At 40.5% G+C, this 23,411-nt stretch overlaps 1 protein-coding gene across 1 annotated transcript in view; it reads left to right on the top strand.

Moving 5' to 3' along the window:
• Positions 1-23,411, top strand: part of LOC126092242 (dipeptidase 1-like) — a 704,929-nt gene that overhangs the window by 151,011 nt on the left and 530,507 nt on the right. The window lies entirely within an intron of this gene.

Here is a 23,411-nt window from a genome sequence, read left to right on the forward strand (position 1 = left end):
CACATCGAATGGGAAAAATCGGCTTTTAATTGTCCTGAGGCCAAACACCGCATAAAAAGCATCAATCCCATCGGTTTTTAATTCTCCTGCAGCCAAAAACCGCGTAAAAAGCATCAGTCACATCGGTTTTTAATTGTCCAGCGCCAAAAACCCCAAAAAATGCATCAATCAAAATCAAATCGTATCATTAATTCGTGTGACTGACGCTACACATGTTCGATATGTAATTGATCGAAGTGTTTCAGGGATCACGTTCAGAATGTGTTGCTCAGTGCGTGCCTTCAGAGCAGCAAAGATTGCAATCGGAACACTGAACAAAACATCTTTCAGATAGCCCCACAGGAAGAATTCACACGGATAAAGATTAGGTGACCGGGATGGCCAGGGTGTACGGAAAGGTGTGGCTGATAATTCTAACTTTTCCGAAATGGCACTTCAGCAGGTGCTTAACTGGATTTCCAATATGCGGAGGTGCGCCATCTTGCATCAAAATGATCACATCCACACATCCACGCTGTTTGAGAGCTGGAATGACGTGGTTGCGCAAAAGACGCTCATAGCGCTTACCAGTATCGGTCCAGGTAACAGGACCGAAAGCACCTGTCTCTTCGAAAAAATATCGCCCTGTGATAAATGATGCCGTAATCCCGTAACACACAGTGACCTTTTCAGGATGAAGTGATACTGGTTGATTTGCGTGTGGATTCTCCGTTACCCATACTCGTCAGTTCTGTGTATTGACATATCCTGTCAGATGGAAGTGTGCCTCGTCTGTTCACAAAATCTTCCACGGCCAATCATTGGCCACTTCCATGCGAGCAAGAAATTATAAAACAAAGGTCTCTCTTAGCGTCTTGTCACGGTTCGAGCGACTTCCCCCGTCCGAGGTTCGAGTCCTCCCTCGCGCATATGTGTGTGGGTTGTCCTTAGCGTAAGTTAGTTATAGGTAGATTAAGTAGTGCGTGAGCCTAGGGACCGATGACCTGAGCAGTTTGGTTCCATAGTCCTTACCACACATTTCCAATTCTTCCAAATGGTCTCTCTTGCTGGCAGGTCAACAGGAAGCAACTCATTCGCATGTTTAATTTTGAATATGTAGCAAAGAAGGGTGCCTCGTAGGATTTTAGGAACCGTGCTCACGGGTATGTCCAATGTTCGGTCAATTATCCTTTCACTACACTTTTGCTCACCACCACTCGTCTCCTCCTACATTGCTGTGGCCACTGCCTCTACTGACGTCGAATCAATTCCCTCCCCACCCCCCCCCCCACCTCACACTGTACCAGGTTGCACACCAGAAGAACCCGTCTTTTCGAATTTCCGAATCATTTTCTCCAGATCAACGGAAGTCATGGGACCAACGCCTTTTTTCAATCCCTTCAGTGTCCGAAACTTCTGCGGAGTGACATGTGCACAATCATCATCCTTGTAATACGGCTTTACAAGCACAGAGCGATCCTGCATTGTGACAGTCATGAATAACGCCATAGACGCGAAAGTAGGAAAAGCCGTGCACCTGACATGTTTATAACAACTTCAATGGGTCGTGCGCATGACAGGTGTTTTCATTTACGTGTCCTGACACACACAGCGCTATCTATTGTTCAATTTTAACACTATTTTTTTTTTCTCCTCTACGTTTTTTCTTTCTCTGATAATATTCGGTTGGAATTTGACGTCATTCTGACTAATGGCGTTATTTCTACAGCGTTATTTAAGTTTAATTATTATCACTCTGCACATCAATCATGAGCTGAGCCTCAGCCTGAATGAAAAAACTGAAAATTGAAACGTTAGAAACATTTTTCGGAGAGGATCTTAGGTGATATTCGGCGTCTGTAGGCTTTGCTGGTCCAAGGCTTGTGAGACCTTCCCTTCACATATGGAGCCCGCAGCTCGTGGTCTCGTGGTCGCATTATCCCTTCCCGAGCACGAGGTCCCTGTTTCGATTCCCGGCGGGATCAGGGATTTTCACTTGCCTCGAGATGACTGGGTGTTTGTGTTGTTCTCATCATTTCATCATCGTTCATGAATGTGGCGTGGTTGGACTGAGCAAAGGTTGGGAATTTGTACGAGCGCTGATAACCGCTTAGTTGAGAGCCCCACAAACCAAACATCATCATCATCATTTCACATATGGAAGCAATAACCTGGAATGCAGTGTCATGCGCAGTGCACGTTCGGTCAACCACAATTGCACCAAGTTGTAACAGCCACTGTTGTCGCATCAGGTATCACCAGCTGGCAGACAGAAGTGGTACGGTGCACTGTAGTAACAAATGTTCCTAAATGTTTAAATAAAGAGACCACGCGATTCGCAGTCTCTTCGTGAAGTTGCGAAAATTAGATACTACTACACACGTGCTCTCTAATGGTACTATACGTTACGCTGCCCAAAACATTCCTAAATGTTTAAATAAATACCATATGCTATACGCAACTGCTTAAATAAGATATCTTACCATTTTAAACGTGGTTTTCCCAAAATTTTTAAATATACTGTGTCCGCTGAGATGTTATAATGGTAGGGATGATTCACATACGTATCCATCTTGCATTTTAACGTAACTGAGGCAGCCATCTCGACCTTGAGGGAATCAGTGGAATAACTGCCCTGTGGAAATAGAAAGTAATAGATGCCTCAACTTTCTTGACCGGAAGGTTAAAAGGGAAGGTTCAGGTTCGCCGAATATCACCTAAGATCCTCTCCGAAAAATGTTTCTAACGTTTCAATTTTCAGTTTTTTCATTCAGGCTGAGGCTCAGCTCATGATTGATGTGCAGAGTGATAATAATTATATATATATATATATATATATATATATATATATATATATATATATATATATATATATATATATAAGCTTACCACTACAAACATAACGTCACGCACACAAATGAGCACTTTTTTCATGCAACGTTTTATAAACTTACGTAAGTAAACCTTGATGAGGATTTCGTACATAAGGGAAGTGATGTTATTGTGCAAATAGGTATGGACAACGGGTATGCAAAAGAGTTTTTTTCTGAACACCCACAAAGCTGTTTTTGACAAACAGGCTTCCTGTTCTGTTTCAGTTGATAACAGCATTTAGTATGCTTGCCTTTGATACTCAGATGAATTGTAGGAAAGAATCGCTACAGATTTCAGGAAACCAAAAGTACAAATCGGCTTCCATACCTGAAAGAAACTCAGTTCCGTCTTAAGCACTTCAGTAAACCAAACGGAAGGTAAATTTTCCCAGTCATGCGTTTAGAAAATTACATGCGGATCATGTGATCTTACATACCTCGGTCACACTGGTCGTGACCTTAAGACAGATTCAGAGAGCGTAATTATAGGAGCGCTGCTGCCCTCGGCTGTCATTTAGCTAGCGAGAATCATTCTCTAGGACCAACTGAAAGCGTGATGTGCAGCTACTGCTTTGAATCGAAAGGTACAGATTTGGCTTTACTTAGAAGACTTCACACAACTTGCTGAACGAGCAAAGCAACTAGAATCGTAAATAATTCTTTGATATTTATAGTGTTTTATTGGATTATGGCCCTGGTTTCGCTCTTAGTTCTATCAGCCTCTCCCTTCTCTCTTGTGTTTGCTTGTGAAGATGTTATTTCTAACCAGCCCCCTCCTTTCAAAACCTCCACCCACTTAAAACCTACCCGCACCTCACTTTTTATTACATTATTTACTCTTTGCAGGTGCATTCGTAACGGCTAATAATTATGTTTACGCATTCAATTTTAGTCTCATCTAAAGACCACCGGTCTTTTTAACACTGTTTTGTCTGTTAGAAATAAAATGTTACACATGGTATCTTCTTGTTATAATGCTAGATAGCTCCACAGCGCTTATTCATTTCAGTTACACAAGTTTCTATAAATATTTTTTTGTTTTGGTCTGTTGTGCTTATATGACGGCACTAAATGCTTAATTTTTAAAACGTAGTTACGCCGTGCGGTATGTAGCTGTATTAGCGCTTTTGCACGCTACATTTCATTCAGAACAGACAGAGAATTGTGTTGTTCAGGTAATTTGTTTTGCGCTTGTCATCTGTAAGCTGTGCTTTTTATTATAATTGCTCTTATTTTTTCTATGTTTTATATTTATATGTATCACAAGTTAAAATGGGCCACTATGAAGCGTCACGCTTGCATGTGCAACGCCATCTGCCGCCGAACTCTTGCACACTCGTCAATATTCACGCTAAGAACGTTGTGAATTACAGTGTGTAAATTATCTTGCATCATGCTTATCTTCTGTACACTTTCCTCACATTTATTGTAAACTTCTTCATACTTGTCGCTGTAGAGAGCCACATCCACTTTGGCAACACCATCTAGTTATCAAAATCTGTATCCTAGCATAATGTCAGTAGCCTTCTAGCAATCTCCGTACGTCTGTTACCTCTAAAACAAGTAGCTATTTTGTCTACTGGTTACTTGAAGTTAAAGAGTACGTGTTATTTTAATGTTTTTAACTGCATGTCTATGTTGATTATATAATCATATTTCTCATATGTGGTTATGTGATTTATTTCATTTCAACAGATACAGGGTGACAATTATTAAACTATATGAATAAAATGCAAATTTGTTACGAACTACTGCGTGCACGCAGTTTATTCAACACGTTATCACATATTCGATACGCCTGCCATCATTGGCTATGATGTGGCGCAGACGAATAGCGAAATTATCCTTGAGCCGCTGCACTGTCGGAACGTCGATGATGTCGATGACTTCCTGGATGGTTGTTTTCAGATCAGCAACGATTTTCGGGTTATTGCTGTACAATTTGCCTTTGATATAGACTTAGTAAAAGGAGTCACATTTGTGCAGATTGAGAGAATATGGTGGCCAATCAAGGCCCCTGCCAATGGCAAGTATCTTTATTGCTTGTATACAAAAAAGCAGCAACCCCATCTTCTGATCAAAGTAGTGGTAGTCCTTGTGTACAAAAGAGGAAGTACTAGTGATTTGAAGAATTACCGTCCCCTCAGTTTTCTCCCTGTTTTTCACAAAGTTTCGCCTTACGTCTTGACAGATCACATCAATACTACTGTGGAGAATGAGCAAAAACATGGATTTCATATATGTTATGGCACAAATGACGTTATACACCCGTTCCGTGAATTAACTAGACGATCAAATGAATAAGAAATGCCACTATGCACAGCTTTTAGAGATTTTGAAAAGGTTTTCGTTTCTGTCGGCCACACGACAGTTATATGGGCACCGTCCGAACAAGATGAAGAAACGAGGTACATAAATGCATTACGGAACATCTATGATATTTCGGTGGTTTCTATTAGTATAGAAAAACACCCTAGGTAATTGCCATTGGAGGACGATATTTCCCGAAGCAATTTACAGCAATCCTTGAGATGGCTATGCCCAAAAATTATCTGGAAAGGAAGGAGCATGATAGTAAATGGGAAAAAGACTCACTAACTAGAGATTTGCAACTTCCTGGCAGATTAAAACTTTGTGCCGGACCGAGACTCGAACTCGGGACCTTAGTCTTTCACGGGCAAGTGCTTGGTAGAGAACTTCCCGCGAAAGGCAAAGGTCCCGAGTTCGAGTCTCGGTCCGGCACAAAGTTTTAATCTGCCAGGAAGTTTCATATCAGCGCACACTCCGTTGCACAGTGAAAATCTCATTCTAGAGATTTGCAGACGAAATAGTGGTCCCAGACAACAATGTGATATAATTTTAGTGCTCTATAAAGGATTTATCACATAGCTGCCAAAATGAGGATTAAGATATCTATTTCCAAAACAAATATTATGCAAAATAGGTGGTCAACTGCAAGACAAAATAATATTGGACGCGAGTGTCGCATAAATGGTAATGAATATGCTTATCTGGGACAGTTAACTGGAATCTTAAGAGATTTTCAGCGGAATGTAACTAGGTTCAAGTATCAAATCTGTGACATCGATGCGGCCGGAAAAAGGTCCTGCGAGAACAGGACCAACAACACCGGAAGAAAATCATTTAACGTGACAGAAGAGCAACCCTTCCGCAAATTGCTGCGTATTTCAATGCTCGGCCATCAAAAAGTGTCAGTGTGCGAACCATTCAACGAAACATCATCGATATGGGCATTCGGAGCCGAAGGTCCCCTCTTGTACCCTAGATGACTGCACGACACAAAGCTTTATGCCTCGGCTGGGCCCGTCAACACCGACATTTCACTGTTGATGGTTAGAAACATGTTACCTGGTCAGACGAGTCTCGTTTCAAATTATGTCGAGCGTACGGACGTATTGACTCCACCTAGTGTTAGTCATCTGGGCTACCTAATATTTCCTGCTGGCCCTGGAACTGAGTTTGCCCACACATCAGGTACAAAAATCCAAGGATTTGTTCTGGAAACCTTCTCAATAACTCTAAAATCTTGGTTTCACTCCGTATTGGAATGACAAGAAAACATGAATTTGCGAACTACAGTTTCAATATGTGTATTTTGGGTAATGTAATGCCACAACACCACAATGTATTTACTTTTATTTCGCCCCCAACCTTCTCACTAACAGCTTTGATGTGTTTAACTTACGTAGAAATCTACTTATATAGTGTAAAAGAAAGGAAGAAAGGAAGAGACTAAACTGTGTTTACAGAATTTGTAAGCTCACAACTTTCTTGCATAATATGCTCTGCTGCAAGAAAGAGCAGGTGTAGCGAATGCCTCCTGTAGGTCAAAACATAATGCTAATTGGCAACTCTCAAATTTTGAACATTCTTTTGCCATGTCTTTTGCTTCTCCAGCTGTCTGTGTCTAACACCTCTTGAATAGACAGTGTCTGAACATTTTTTGCTCTTCATGAGCTATCAAAATCTACAAACTGTCGCAAGTCACACAAGCATCAGTACAAGGTGTATGGAAACCCAACATGAAGCCTGAATTAAAGACAAGTCTGTAGTAGCTCTCTTTAACAAGTGGTACATTATTTTCTGCACAAATAAATCTATCAAGAGTTCAGACATTTGTCACAGATGTGAACTTATTTTTTATAGTTCAAAAACATCTATAATGTCAACGAACTATGTAGCAAATAAAATAATAAAAATAACTCACGAAGAACCAATATAATAATTTAAATGAAATAGATTCTGTTAAAGACTCTGACAGGAAAACAAAGGGATGTTTATAATCATTTGAATTCACTTTGTAATCAAGAGATACAATTCACTTACAGCCTTTGACTTCCAAAAAAATTATACTGTCTTCGCGGCTTTCTGTTTAGCAACTTGATGTCAGCATCAGACTACTTCTTGCTTGTACCTATTTGTCACGCACACTTGTGTCTGCTTTATCTACTGAAATTTACACTTACCTCCAAAATTAAAAATTGGTCACTTATACCCCTTGGCTACTAAGGATCAGTGGTCCTCAGTCCAAAGAATGGTTTGATGGAGCTCTCCATGCTACTCTATCCTGGGAGAGCCTCTTCATCCCACATCTTTATGAAACTGCTTACTCTATTCATCTCTTGGTCTTCCTCTACGATTTTATCCCCCACACTTCCCTTCAGTACTAAATTGGTGATCCCTTGATGTCTCAGTATGTGCCCTGTCAACTAATCCCTTCTTTTGGTCGGGTTGTGACACAAATTCCTGGTCTCCCCAATTCTATTCAGTACCTCATTATTAGTTACGTGATCTACTGGTCTAATCAACATTCTTCTATAGCACCACATTTCGAAAGCTTCTGTTCTCTTTTTGTCTAAACTGTCTACTGTCCATTTTCACTTCCATACGTGGCTACACTCCATACAAATATTTTCATAAAAGACTTGCTAACATTTATAGCTATATCCGATGTTAACAAATTTCTCTTCTTCAGAAATGCCTTCCTAGTCACTGCCATCTATAATTTATATCCTCTGTACTTCTACCATCATCAGTTATTATGTTGCCCAAATAGCAGAACTTATCTACTACTTTATGTGTCTCATTTCCTAATGTAATTTCCCCGTGATTACCTGATTTACTTCTTCTGCAATCCCCTATTTTTGTTTTTATACACATATATACCATACGCCGCTCGCATATATAACAAATGCACGTATTCGAATGGAATGTTGTGTCAAAATTTCAAAGGAATTTGTGAAGTTCAGAAATTTAAGAGTTTGAATAAGCTAATTATATGTTTGCTAACAACGTATCCTCTTTAAATACGTAGTGTGTGGCGCTCCAATTGGCATATAAAATCACGTTCGTGTTCGAATGTAGTACTGCATAAAAATTTCAAAGCAGTCGGTGAAGAACTTTCGGAGAGTTATGATTTTCTGCATTTACATCTATATAAATAAATATTATGTAAATACTCATTTCCACAAAATTCTAAATCTCCAAAAATTGTATATCGACTGCTTAGAAATTTAGGCACAACGTTGTGTAAGAATACGTGCGTGTTTTTATGTGCAAATTCCTTTAATATGCGTAGTAAGAAATGTGATATACAAAGGGGAAACGTTATTATCAAAAAACTGGGAAGTTTTTTGATCGATTTCTTCAAATTGTTCACAATGCCCTAATGAATATTCGAACGGACGTAGGCTATATTTTTCTAACACACATATTGTGTAAATAACCTATATAATGGTGAAACTTTATTAATAAACAGAAATGTTGTACTGATGGTTTATCGGTTTTTGATTCGCATACTACTACAGAATTGAATTTGCAGTAACAATAAACAAGGCTCATGATCAGCGAGAGAGGCAAGAGGAGATGGACAGAGGGACGGGAGAGGATGGACATAGTACGCCGGAAGTGGGGGATGGACAGAGAAAGGGAGGTGGTGGTAGCCGAGAGGGGGAGGAAAGAGAGAGAGAAGAAAGAACAGATAGAAAGAGTGGTGGATACAGTGCTATCAACAACAAAATTCTTCACAATTTTCCCGTATCCACATCTCCTTGGCAGCCCTGCAATCACTGTTTATTTAATTATTGATTGATTTATATTGCTACATACTTGTTTTTGCCTGAACATTTTCGTACCTCCTCCGCTCGTCGATCAATTGAAGCATTTCTGCTGTTACACTAGGTTTCGTGGGAGTTACCTTCCTTGTACCAATGTCTGACTGCCTAGCATCCGTGATTGTCCCAATTCGGACATGTCCGCTCCTCTTCAGCTGAACTGTCTGCTCTGGTTTTACGTTCTACCGTATCAACATCCTTAATGAACTTCTTACTCGTCTCATCATTCCTCAATACTTCAGCATGCGATTTCCTTCTACGCTGATTCTACTGTAGGATTCTCTTAAACTTCAGTCCACTCTTCATCGTCCCTCAATTGTATCTGACCCTATATCTGCTCCTGGGTACACTTTACAATTGAGTGTCTGGTATTTGAATCCCTGTCTTGTCATGATATAACACGGCTGGACTCTTCCTGTGTCTGCAGTTCTCTTCCAAGTATACATCCTGCTCTTGTGATTCTTGAAAAGCATATGTGCTATTGCCATCTGCATTTATTGCAGAACTCCAAAATATTTCTTCTTTCTAATTCCCACTGCAATACCCGTATTCTCCCATAGTCCTTTCTTCTACTCCTTCCCCTACAACCTCGTTCCTATTTCCCAAGATTATAGATTCTCATCTGCGTTTACATACTGAATGACATGTTCAGCATCCTCATACACTTTATCTTCCTCTTTATCTTCTGCTTGCAACGTCAGCATGTAGACTCTGTACGAGTATACCCGGAATTTTGTTTCCTGTGTTGGTTTCCTGTCGAAGTTGATGACAGCAGACATATCACTAAAGTGTTGAAAGTAGCTCACTCTTTGCCCTAGTTTCCTAACCATAACGAGCATTACTCCTGTTATGTAATGTTCTCTAGTGTTGATATTACACTACAATTGTCTGAAGAGAAACATTTTTCTTCTCTCCCTTTGTCGTCACCGACCCCCAGCATATGTACATTTAGTTTTTGAGTTTCTTCGGGTTTTCTAGATTTCGTACTACGCTCAGACTTCTGAAATTCCATGTTTTGTTTCGTCGAATGTTATCCAATAGTTGGTTATTCCTTCTTTTTCTCATAGTCACCTCCTTCCGTGGCAGTTACCTCCAGGAGATCAAAATACTGGAATCTTTTGCCAACGGAGAAATCATCATGACACATAAGCGTCCGCAATGGTAGGAAAGAGGGGGCAGTTACTCTCTCCTTGAATCTGGATACAGTCTTTTTATTCAATAGATAGTACTTTAGAATTTCTAGCTATTACTGTCTGCAACTCCACTAAATTGTAGATTGACGCTGCAGCCCACGTAGGCCTTCTTAGTTTTCAATCAGTCTATGGGAAATCATGAGGGTTCTGTAGTGCAACTGCTGGTTTCGGTTCTGTTCTGCACTCAAAAATCTGGATACAAACCTTTACAGAACAGTGCCGAAATAGTCATTTCAATCTTTTTCTGTCTCTTCCTTAGTCAGAACTCACCGAGCGGCAGAAAGTAGCTGGTTCTACTTCCTGGCACATGGATTCCCAACACATCATAAACGTGGCAGCACTGCACACGACAGTTATCCGTCTCCTTCCTGCAAAATGCGATCACAACTGTAGTTTATCGTTTGTCTGTATACAAGAGTAACACGTGATGACTTACTGATTCTACATTCAGTTCTGTCTGTGGACAAGGAAATGCGAGATGGCTCACTGATTCTACATTCGGTCCTACACGACAAAACCATTAATTACACTCCGAAGGATCAAACCCATGCAATACTGTGGGCTTGTACATGAACAGGGTGATTCACATAAAAATTGCAGCTCAAATATTTCTTGAATGGAAGGCGGCTTTGATATGTGAAATTCACAGACTTGAATAGTAGGCAGACCGTACACTGAGTTTTATCGGTTTCTTTCGTGTATTTATTTACGAAAGGTAAAAATAATTCAATGGAACAATGCCTATTGACAGTACATAATCAAAGTAGACTAAATTTGAATGCCATTGGTGTCTGTTGCAGGAGTATACTGCAAGTAGTTTACGAGAGGACGTACTTTTCGCATATGAAAAACAACGGTTGTTTGTTCCACGTGGTAATACAAATGAATGTGCACTAGACATGGATGCGTGTGTTCAGCGCTATAGAGATGTTAATAAGTCACCAGAGGTCTCGTGTTGTTAAATGGGACATTACCTAGGGTGATTACAGTACATCTGTGGGGTCTGACATATAAAGAAGCAATGTACTCTCAAAACCTGTGCTCAAAATAACCAACGGCAGCGTTAATATAAACTTGCAGTCTATATGTTGGAACAGGTAACGTCATTACCTAGCAACTAAGCAACAAGATGGAACAAACAACTGCTTGTGTTTACAACGTTCACAGTACGATAGTTTATATACTACGTGCCCTTGCCTACAATTAAATTCTGTGAAAACCGCATTTACATAGCGCCTTCCATGTCTGAAGTATCTGCAGTGCAATTGTTAGGTGATTCAGCCTCTATATTTTATCTGTGGTTCGAAATAAATCAATCAAAAAGTGCTAATACCATTTTCTGCACTAAAAGAGGCAGGATAGAATGCCGCCTTAAGATCTAGAAAAGCCCTCTTCAGGCCTAGGAGCCTCGGAAAGTTCATAGGTGAAATAGTATCACACGCAATCACACATCTAAATTCCGCGTTTCTTTTCGCATGCTGCACAGTAACGCGACCAACAGAGCGACGAGGATTGGTAGGTGCTCACTGATAGCCTGATAAAAGTTGTTTCTGTCGGTTTCAGGAGGTCTGCCATATTCATCTTGTTGTTTGGTTATCTACATTTTAACTACTAGCCCAAAAGTAGCTTCGAAAATCCTTCAGTTATGACAGTCCACAGTAGAAAATAGGAATCTAAAAGGTATACAGTTTTATTACAAAGCCTTATAGATGGCATCAAAGTTGACTAAGCCATTTTGTAAAGTTTTTAAAGTCAGTCAGTGTTTCTCCGTCAAGGAATATTTTTTCTGGAGCTTCTGTTAATATCGAGCAGGATTTTCTGAATCATTCGGGCCGCATTTTCCCCTGTTTCAGAGTTTTAATTTTCTATTTCAACCTAACATTATGGGAGTATGAATTTATTACTTTTAGAATATTTCCAGCTTTATTTCATGACTCGTTGCATACTTTCGATTTAAAGGTATAGGTACTTAATTTCAGATCGTCGACTCGAGAAGGTGGCATCCTTGCTCACATTAATAATATATTGTGAAATATTCTGACTAGTTAGGTACCAGAGTAACATACTTTAAGAATACTAGATGGGTAACTATCACTCTTCAGACATACATTAATTTTGTGTTGGACTATTTCTTGTCAAATCTAATTCTTGAGAAAAGACGAATTTTCAGACCCACAGTATCAGTTATAACAAAACTGGCAACCGTTGAATCTTGCCCTCTGTTGGTAAAAATTCTGCGGACACCCTTTACACATTTTCCATTACATACCACAAGCCGAGAGGATTAAAAATATGCAGTGGTTACAATTTCCATCTGCATCCTAATACCGTTAATCATTATCCATTCCATTGCCCTCTTTGATAAGGCCATTGGCAAGGCGATGGTGACTTCGTATGCCGGACGTCTTCGGCAACTATGGCTAACGATATTTTTCCTAAAATTTAAGCAACGCCTGGTTTCGATCTCGAAACACGGAACATTTAGATTGCCAGTCAAAGACACTACACCTAGACCAGTCTAAAAGCACCAAATACATCGTATGACACAACTCTAATATATCAGCCAGGAAAGACGCAATTGTGCACAGAGGAAGAAACACCATTTCCTACTAGACACTTGAACCTATCACTTGGGGACTCGGAGCTAACAATGCAATACGACATCACGTCAGTACAATCTCAAGCACCACCATCCAGCACAGATGAAAATTATTGTGTAGCTCCTAGTAGATTAGGAAACATTCTGTCTTAGGTACCAAAACCCTAAAGCACACAATCCAAACGTTTTCCAACCTAATGACTAATTTCTTAGGCAGATTATGTGCCCAATTCTGCTTGGGTGCCTAGAAAAGCACACCGGTGAAATGGAACAGGAAATTCGATACAAACAAAAATTCATGTGTCATGCTTAAATGTAATTAGACATCTCGAACAGATTTATCGGATGTTTCTACACGCCACCCGATTGCGCCATGACAGATTTAGAATTATTCAAAGGAAGTCCACATTCAGTAGCGAGGAAATACCCAGATCATGCCATACAAGTTACGGGTGACTTTCATCGAGTTTAGACAGGAACGTATACTGATACACTGCAGGTAGTACGGACAGGTAGTCTAGTGACATACTTCTGAACGTGTTTTCCGGAAATTGTATTGGGTGAATTTTAGTAAAGTGTGAATCATCTATAAAGGAGACCACGTATTGAACACTAGTCAGGCACATTCTTGAGTACTGCTCGAGTGTTAGGATACCCCACCAGGTCGGACTAAAAGAAGACATCAAAGCAATTGAGAGGCGGTGTAAATTTCTTACCGAAAGGTTCTATCATCACGCGACTATTACAGAGATGGTTCGTGAAAGGAAGTGGGAATCCCTGGAGGGAGGTAGACGTCCTTTTCGCCGTTCAGTATTGAAAAAGTTTAGAGAACTGGCGTTTGAAGCTCGTTTGAACGGTTCTCCTGCCGCCAACGTTCCACGAAGAAAAGATAAATCAATCGTTTCTTCTTAGCTCTATTTGTGGGTGGAAATAACTAGTAGTGATACTAGGTATCCACCACCACGCAGTATGTAGTGCATGTAGGTAGATGTAAATGTAGAATGACCTCCTACATCTCAGCTAGCATTGATACCGAAAACATTGGTTGTACGTAACTCAAGTAGCGCCTTCTTCGCATGAAATCCAGTAAATCACAGATCAAGTCGCTCGCGTAGGAGCAGTATTTCTTGACCTCCGAAAAACATTTGACTTCACATCAGACCGACGCGTATTGACGAAGGTGCGATCATGTGGGATATGAAGCAAAATTTATGAGTGAACTGATGATTTCTTGGTAGGGGAGTCGCAAAGTTTTATTTTGGATGGAGAGCTACGTAAACGTGGCGTCTGGCATGCTTCACTATAGAGTATTGGCAGCTTTTCTATTTTTGTTGCGTATTATTGACATATTAGACACTATTAATAGCAACCTAAGATTTATTGCTGACGATGTTATCTACACTGAAGCGCCAAATAACCTGATATAGGAATGCGTATTCAAATACAGAGATATGAAAGCAGGCAGAATACGGCGCTACGGTCGGCAACGCCTATATAATACAACAAGTGTATGGCGTAGTTTTTAGTTCGGTTACTGCTGCTACAACGGCAGGTTATCAAGGATTAAGTGAGTTTGAACGTGGTATATAGCCGGCGCACGAGCAATGGAACACAGCATCTCTGAGGTAGCGATGAAGTAGGGATTTTTCCCGTACGACAATTTCACTAGTGTAAATACGGCGAATATCAGGAATCCAGTAAAACATCAAATCTCCAGCGTCGCTGTGGCCTGAAGAAGATCCTGCAAGAGTGGGACCAACTACGACTGAAGAGAAACGCTGAAGGTGACAGAAGTGCAACCCTTCCGCAAACTGCTATAGATTTCAGTGATGGGCCATCAACAAGTGCCAGCGTGCGAACCACCCAACGAAACATCGACATGGGCTCTCGGACCCGAAGAACAACTCGTGTAACCCTTGATGACTGCACGAGGTAATGCTTTACGCCTCGCCTAGGCCCGTGAACGCCGACATTTGACTATTGATGACAGGGAGCATGTTGCCTGGTCACACGAGTCCCTTTTAAAATTGTGTCGAGTGGATTGACATGTATGGGTATGGAGACAACCGCTTGAATCTATGGACCCTGCATGTCAACAAGAGACTGTTCAAGCTGGTGGAGCTCTATAATAGTTGGAGTGATATAGGGCCCCTGATACCTCTACATACGACTGTGACAGGCGACACGTACGGAAGCATCCTGTCTGACCACCTGCATCCATTCATGTCTGTTTTGCTTTCCGTCGAACTTGGGCAATTCCGCCAGGACAATGCGACACCCCACACGTCCAGAATTTGTACAGAGTGGCTCAAGGAACACTGTTATGATTTTAACACTTCCGCTGGCCACCAAACTCCCCAGACATGAATATTATTGAGCATATCTGGGGAGCCTTGCAATGTGCCATTCAAAAGATATCTCCACCCCCTCGTACTCTTACGGATTTATAGATAGCCCTGAATGATTCACTCTGCCAATTATCTCTAGCACTACTTCAGATATTATTAGAGTACATGCCACGTCGTGTTGTGGAACATCTGCGTGCTCGCGGGAGCCCTACACGATATTAGGCAGGTGTAACACTTTCTTTAGCTCTTCTTCTATAATGACGTTCCTCTGAAAATAGCGAATATCCAGTCGGAACTTGATAAAGTTTCTGTGGGGGTGCAAAGACTGGCCACTCCTTTCAAATTCTCAGAGGGATCGGTTGGTAGGACATGCTCTGAGGCATCAAGGGAGCGTGGAGGGTAAAAATCGTAGAGGGAGACCACGAGATGAATACACTAAGCAGATTCAGAAGGATGTAGGTTGCGGTAGGTACTGGGAGATGAAGAAGCTTGCACGGGATAGAGTAGCATGAGAGCTGCATCAAACCAGTCTCAGGACTGAAGACCGCAACTAAAACAACAACATCATCACACGCTACACATCACATGATGATTTGTGGAGTATAGACGTACTTCTAGATGTAGCTACAAGAAATGTGCTTTTTAAAAAGATCGCATTTTCCCAGTATGTTGCAAGCGTAATCTGTCGTCTCCTTTACCTACGACTGAACCTAAGTGAACTTTCCATTTCATATGGCCAGTTGTGGCTTATTCCAGTTGAGAATCATTGATACATACAGGGCCAACACCCGGCATCATGGTGTGGGGAGCGATCTCCTACACTGGCCGTACACCACTGGTGATCGTCGAGGGGACACTGAACAGTGCACGGTACATCCAAACCGTCATCGAACCCATCGTTCTACCATTACTAGACCGGCAAGGGAACTTGCTGTTCCAACAGGACAATGCACGTCCGCATGTATCCCGTGCCACCCAACGTGCTCTAGAAGGTGTAAGTCAACTACCCTGGCCAGCAAGATCTCCGGATCTGTCCCCCATTGAGCATGTTTGGGACTGGATGAAGCGTCGTCTCACGCGGTCTGCACGTCCAGCACGAACGCTGGTCCAAGTGAGGCGCCAGGTGGAAACGGCATGGCAAGCCGTTCCACAGGACTACATCCAGCTTCTCTACGATCGTCTCCATGGGAGAATAGCAGCCTGCATTGCTGCGAAAGGTGGATGTACACTGTACTAGTGCCGACATTGTGCATGCTCTGTTGCCTGTGTCTATGTGCCTGTGGTTCTGTCAGTGTGATCATGTGATGTATCTGATCCCAGGAATGTGTCAATAAAGTTTCCCCTTCCTGGGACAATGAATTCACGGTGTTCTTATTTCAATTTCCAGGAGTGTAGTTGCTATCACAGACTTATTACCACTAATACCTTCCTCTAGGTTAAGTGGTTCGATAACTTCAGGTCTGTTTGTTGCTAGGAGCTCTAACCAGTTGTTTCTCTCATTATCTGCTCTTATTAATTTTCGGACAAGACTTTCAGAATAATGTCACAAGAATACCTATCTGTGGCATCAGTTTCGATGGCATTATGCTCCCTTTCTATAACTGGCGATTTGAAGAGTCTCCCTTTCTATACCTGGCAAGTTGAAGTCTCCCCTCATTAGACAGAGAGATCAGGGAAGTTATTAACAATATTATGCAAGTTCTCTCTGAAGCACTCTACTACTAGAGCTCCAGACCCAAGCGATGTGGAAGCATCCGATTACCATTTTTGATCAACATTTGATACTCAACATCTGTGATAACTGTTTTTAGAAATATCCAATCTTCTTCAACTGAACTGCATACTGTGATATTCCTTATGGATGTAGTCACATCCTTAGCCAACTTCAAAACTGTCTCATCGTTCCTCAATATTTCAGTTGCCACTTCCTTCCAGATCGATTGTTTCGGGTGATTCTTTAAACTTAAGTCTACTTTTTCGTAAGACTCCCAATAAACTTAAAGTCAACCGTTTAGCTTCTCTACAATGTTGCTGTCCCATTTCACACAATTTTGCAACACAAAAGTAAGTCCGGATATTCAGTCGATATTACTGTGTAAAGCAGCAGACATTAATACTTTATTCGAACATTACACTATTGTTTTTTTCTAATTATTTTCATTAATTTAAATTTTTCTACATTTAGAGCAATTACCATTAATCACAACAATTAGAAATTAAGTCAAAGTCATCTTGTATCCTTCTACAGTAACTCAACTATGATACTTTCCTGGATTATATATTTTATGGTACTGAGGGAAACAATATTCTGGAATCAAGAAGTTTTGTTTCTCCAGCTTTAATATTACACTTACGTGTAATCTTGTTTGTAGCATTGTTAAAATTTCTCAAATATTTTGAAGGTATTGCCTTGGCCTCAGTTGTCTGGAAGGTTTACTTATACACCCAACAACTTTTGGATATGCTTATTGCCACAGTAAGCTAATGGTAGAACGCAATAAAAGTAACAGAGCAGCTAGTCAGTAAGCTATCTCCTAATTTACATGATGTAGAAATAATTGGCGCAGAGTACAGGGGGCAGATTGTAAACATAGTTTATTGGCATTTCAAACACTTATGCATTATTCAACAGCGTCAAACACCTCATCCGTTCCATAGTTATATATCATGGCTTGCAGTCTAGTATTACTACGTTCTTTAGCCGAGCGATATGTATCTCAGGATCTTTTACAAAATCCATAAGTTGGCTACCAATACATTTGTTTACTCCTGGGATTTTGATATGATATATGAATTTTATATGTATCTTTAAAGTACAGATGGAGATCATAAATGTTATAAATATATTCCAAATGTCGTACAGTTGTCTGTAATTTCATCATTACTTTGTCGGTAGTCTTCCTGCCCACATCTCCAAGTAGTTAAAAATCCCAGGAAAATCTTGTGCTATATCGTGTTCCATAATGTCGTAGTCATCTACGTGAAGCTGCTCATTCCTTAGTATAGCAATTTTAATTTTGGGCAATTCCTTTTCAAATGGTAAAGCTACAGGATTTTTTATACTTTCTTGAATCGGTTTCCAATGCTTGATTGCCAGTTCTTTCCATTGTGTCTCTTGCTGTCACACTGATATTTCCGTGTAGAAGAAATGGAGGTTTTCTTTTGACTGTGTGTCTCGCAGAGACGAACTTGGAGAATTTACCATCTAGGTAATTGTTAAACACAGCATAAATTTTCCTCTTCAACATTAGAGACCTACCCTGTCTAATTGTTTTGGCAGTCCACCAGATCAGAGATTTTAACCACCATAATGTCGCAACAAAGCAGTTCTTTAATATGAGTTTGCACAATTAAATTCTTCTTGCTATGATGCATGCCATTTTGGTGTAATTTATGTTATCAATGTCAGTAACATTGGTAGGTTCTCCAATATAGAAATAAATAAAGGCATACGTTGATTGGTCTGATCGTCTTCACTAATATCTGAGTGATATTTGCCACTTGGGAGCGAGACATGTTGACACTTTCTCCTGTCACATTATACAGATCAGTTACGATCAAGCCTCCTTCTATACTCTGAAAATCAAAGATGATGACACTTCCAATGAAACAATCATGACATCACTCCTGGTTATATGTCCCAAATTTAGAAGGCTGCACTGTGCTGTCCCCTAGTTTTGTGCAATTAAAAACATGGTTGCATAGTTTATGTGTAGGTAAAATGTAAGGAAAAACAATTATTTTTGAAAACATTTCATTATTTTTGTAATGTGTGCTTTAATCAACATACCACCATAAATTTACCTTTAAGTAGATTTTTGGGGATAAGGAGTAACAGTACGCATACAAAACATACTCAGGTTGCTTATTGTAATGCAAAACTTTGATTAATGATTTCTTATTGCAAACGGAATAAAAAGAAATCGTATGTACAAAATCAAACTGTCTATGTTATTTATCAAAATACACAAGTTACTAAATGGAAAAGACGGGTGACAATACTATCATAATTTTTGTAGCGATGGATAAATGCCGGCCTTGGAGGGCGGGCGGTTCTAGGCGCTTCAGTCCGGAACAGCGCGACTGCTACGGTCGCAGGTTCGAATCTTGCCTCGAGCATGGATGTGTGTGATGTCCTTAGGTTAGTTAGGTTTAAGTAGTTCTAAGTTCTAGGGGACTGATGACCTCAGATGTGAAGTCCCATAGTGCTCCGAGCCATTTGAACAAATTTTTTTGATGAAAAAATAGACATGTCTCACATATTGATACATAGGTTAGACAGTATTTCTCTAATCTTGTTTGGTTACATATTTTATTTTATCTATGCAGTAAGAATGTGATGTATGGTTTACAATGTTTCATTGTTCCTCTATTAAAATATAGGTATATTGTCTCATCTCCCATTTATACTGTAGTTTGAGATATAGCTTTTATGGTAAAGCCCCACAGATTCTGTTGTAAATTCTGATTAGTTTCTGAGTATACTGTTTAGCAAAGTGTATCTATTACGTGTTACTACTAACGTGAGGACTTTAAAGTAGTGTGGCATATGTGTGTAGGCAGCTTAAATTGCAGCAGTAGCTATGTTAGTATTCCAGGAACAAAGAAATATAATAATTAAATGATGGCGGGTTTGTGTGTAGACAGTGTAATAATGCCATCGTTTATTTACTGTCGTATACATCAGCTTAAGTCCTGTTCCCTTGAGGCGTTTTTATTATTGATGTTACTTTAGTGTGACTGCCTCAGATACGCTTTAACTGGATTGTGGGTGCAGTAGTATTCTTTCTCAATACCAGCGATCTGTGACTCATACGTATTTGAAATATCTCACACGGAAAGGCTCTTGTTGGCAGACACCAGCGAAGCCTGTAAGTACTGGCCTATAATGTATTAACAATATTACTTCGTAGAAATAAAAGACACTGATAGCTGGTGTCTTTGACGCTGAAGAATACTGTTCACGTGTATTAAATTCCTTCCAGCAGCTATATTGTTTCGAGGGATCTCCACTGACAGTTGCCTTCACCCTTTTGACAATTCTATAATTCTCAGACGTTTTGGCGTACAGTTTAGGGATTTATAGCAGAACACTATTACATTTGCAAATTACAGTTATGTCACTATACGTTACATCTAAACTACATAGAAACGGGTGAAGCATGTCACGATATTTCTTATAAATGTTGTCTTTACTGCTTTAACAAGTAGAGAAATTAGCAGCAGATGGAATATTCCGTAGGTAATAAAGTGGGAATGTCTTACTGGATTCTTGTAGCTACCATGTAGGAGACATTCTATAGTACACGTTAATGTGTTACATTGTTCAGAACGCGGAACACCCGAAATTCCGCAAGAAATTGGCTATCTAACAACTGCAGTGTCTGGGGACACTTCGACAGTGAGTCAACGATTCCTCCATGGGAGAGATGTGTATGAGTATAAACCCATGCATGCGCTGCTCCCTCCGCGTCTTTAGTTCGTAATTGATCAAAAGAGTATGCGATAGAAATTCTCATACGGCCATAGAGTTTTTATATTGTCAATAAAATTTACAGCTAAGTCGTTTATGCAATACTTTAGTTCCATGTGTTTCTGAGGTGTAGAAAATGTACAATCAATAAATTTTGCAAATACCCCGATAAGACATGATTTCGTTAGGTATTAACCACCGTTCTAGAAGCACTCGTTTCGTAATTGCCGAGTGGTTTTCTGTTGGAATGGATGTTAATAATAGTTGTGCATTAAAAGTATGAACTTGTTGGATCCACTATAGGAGATCTCACATAGTTGTCAATTTTGTATTGAGTTAAGTGCATTATTTTTCTCATTGTGACACCTGTTTACAGTCAGTGTCAAGATCGAGGCAGCTTTCCGTCTAACAGAATGGTACTGTGGCACCAAGATAGGAATTGGGTGGCGTGCTGCTGTTTTGGTTGCTGTAACTTGTAGCATAATGTGCATTTATCTATTACAATGATTTGATCTTGGTACCGAAGTAAAGAGTGTTATACCGAAATCTACACTATCAATATTATTTGTAAAAATATCGACTTATTTCAGCTAAAATTAATATTATAGTCAACCACACATTATGGAGAAGCCATACTGGGGTGAAAGACCTTATGCTGCAGTACGAAATGCTGCCATCTTCTGCTGATCATGCTACATTTAAAATGAATATATAATTTGCCAAAAACTGTCTCATTTATACTAGAAACCGATATCATAGTCACCCTCAATATTGTCATCCTAAGTCTCTCATAATATCCATAGTACTCTCATCCTACTTCGCAATAACATAAAATGAGCTGTATTTCTTAGAACGTTATTTCTATGTTCTTCATCCGGTAACGATGCTATTGCGCAATCAAACAGCCTTCCGTCGAGTAGACCGTTCGCCGCGTGCAAGTCTTTCGATTTGACGCCACTTCGTCGACTTGCGCGTCGACGGGGGTAAAATGATGATGATTACGTCAACACAACGCCCACTCACGGAACGGAGAAAATCTCCGACCCAGCCGGGAATCGAACCCGGGCCCTTACGATTGATATTTTGTCGCGCTGACCATTCTTTTTGATCTCATTTTGTTCTTTATACTGTTCGTTGAATTTTTTCGTGGCGGACGTCCGATGACACTCGTTCAGGTTGTTCGTTGATCCGTTTACTCAGTTTTATATTACAGAGGATAGCTAAACCCTCTGACCGAACACGCGGAGCTACCGTGCCAGCATAATTAAAAGCCGATGTGATTGATGCTTTGTATGCGGTTTTTGGCTTCAGGACAATTAAAAACCTTTGTGATTGATGGTTTAACCACTCAGCTACCGGGGGCGGAAACAATACAGGTTAACTTGCGGAGCAACACATGGCGATTGTCGGTAGTCTGTCCCTCCACTTTATGGCCAAGCTAGGCGCTATCTCGCGCTGCCAGCACCACCGTTCGCCGACACCATCTATTCCTGTTTTCTCCCATTCCAAACGCGCCAGTGCACGATCTGAAAATACAGGGCAAGTACAATTAAAGTTAAATTTTCAAACCGGTGTAGAAATAACAACACTGGTCAGAATGACGTCAAATTGCAACGGAATGTTATCGGAGAAGGGGGAAAACCTAAAGTAGAAGAAAAATTAATAGCTACGAAATGTAGCAATATATGGCGCTGTAAGCATTATAATTTAATAGTGGTCGACTACAAATGACAAATGAATCATACAACAATGGCTAAGGTGTACGTTTGATGTTAAACAAACTGTATTACTCAGTGTGCATGCGTGTACATGTGTCATACTGTTATTTACGTAAGTCCATCCACCAGGGCAAGGTCATATCACATCGAATGGGAAAAATCGGCTTTTAATTGTCCTGAGGCCAAACACCGCATAAAAAGCATCAATCCCATCGGTTTTTAATTCTCCTGCAGCCAAAAACCGCGTAAAAAGCATCAGTCACATCGGTTTTTAATTGTCCAGCGCCAAAAACCCCAAAAAATGCATCAATCAAAATCAAATCGTATCATTAATTCGTGTGACTGACGCTACACATGTTCGATATGTAATTGATCGAAGTGTTTCAGGGATCACGTTCAGAATGTGTTGCTCAGTGCGTGCCTTCAGAGCAGCAAAGATTGCAATCGGAACACTGAACAAAACATCTTTCAGATAGCCCCACAGGAAGAATTCACACGGATAAAGATTAGGTGACCGGGATGGCCAGGGTGTACGGAAAGGTGTGGCTGATAATTCTAACTTTTCCGAAATGGCACTTCAGCAGGTGCTTAACTGGATTTCCAATATGCGGAGGTGCGCCATCTTGCATCAAAATGATCACATCCACACATCCACGCTGTTTGAGAGCTGGAATGACGTGGTTGCGCAAAAGACGCTCATAGCGCTTACCAGTATCGGTCCAGGTAACAGGACCGAAAGCACCTGTCTCTTCGAAAAAATATCGCCCTGTGATAAATGATGCCGTAATCCCGTAACACACAGTGACCTTTTCAGGATGAAGTGATACTGGTTGATTTGCGTGTGGATTCTCCGTTACCCATACTCGTCAGTTCTGTGTATTGACATATCCTGTCAGATGGAAGTGTGCCTCGTCTGTTCACAAAATCTTCCACGGCCAATCATTGGCCACTTCCATGCGAGCAAGAAATTATAAAACAAAGGTCTCTCTTAGCGTCTTGTCACGGTTCGAGCGACTTCCCCCGTCCGAGGTTCGAGTCCTCCCTCGCGCATATGTGTGTGGGTTGTCCTTAGCGTAAGTTAGTTATAGGTAGAT

The sequence above is a fragment of the Schistocerca cancellata genome, chromosome 7, assembly GCF_023864275.1.
Source record: "Schistocerca cancellata isolate TAMUIC-IGC-003103 chromosome 7, iqSchCanc2.1, whole genome shotgun sequence".
Lineage (NCBI taxonomy): Eukaryota > Metazoa > Arthropoda > Insecta > Orthoptera > Acrididae > Schistocerca > Schistocerca cancellata.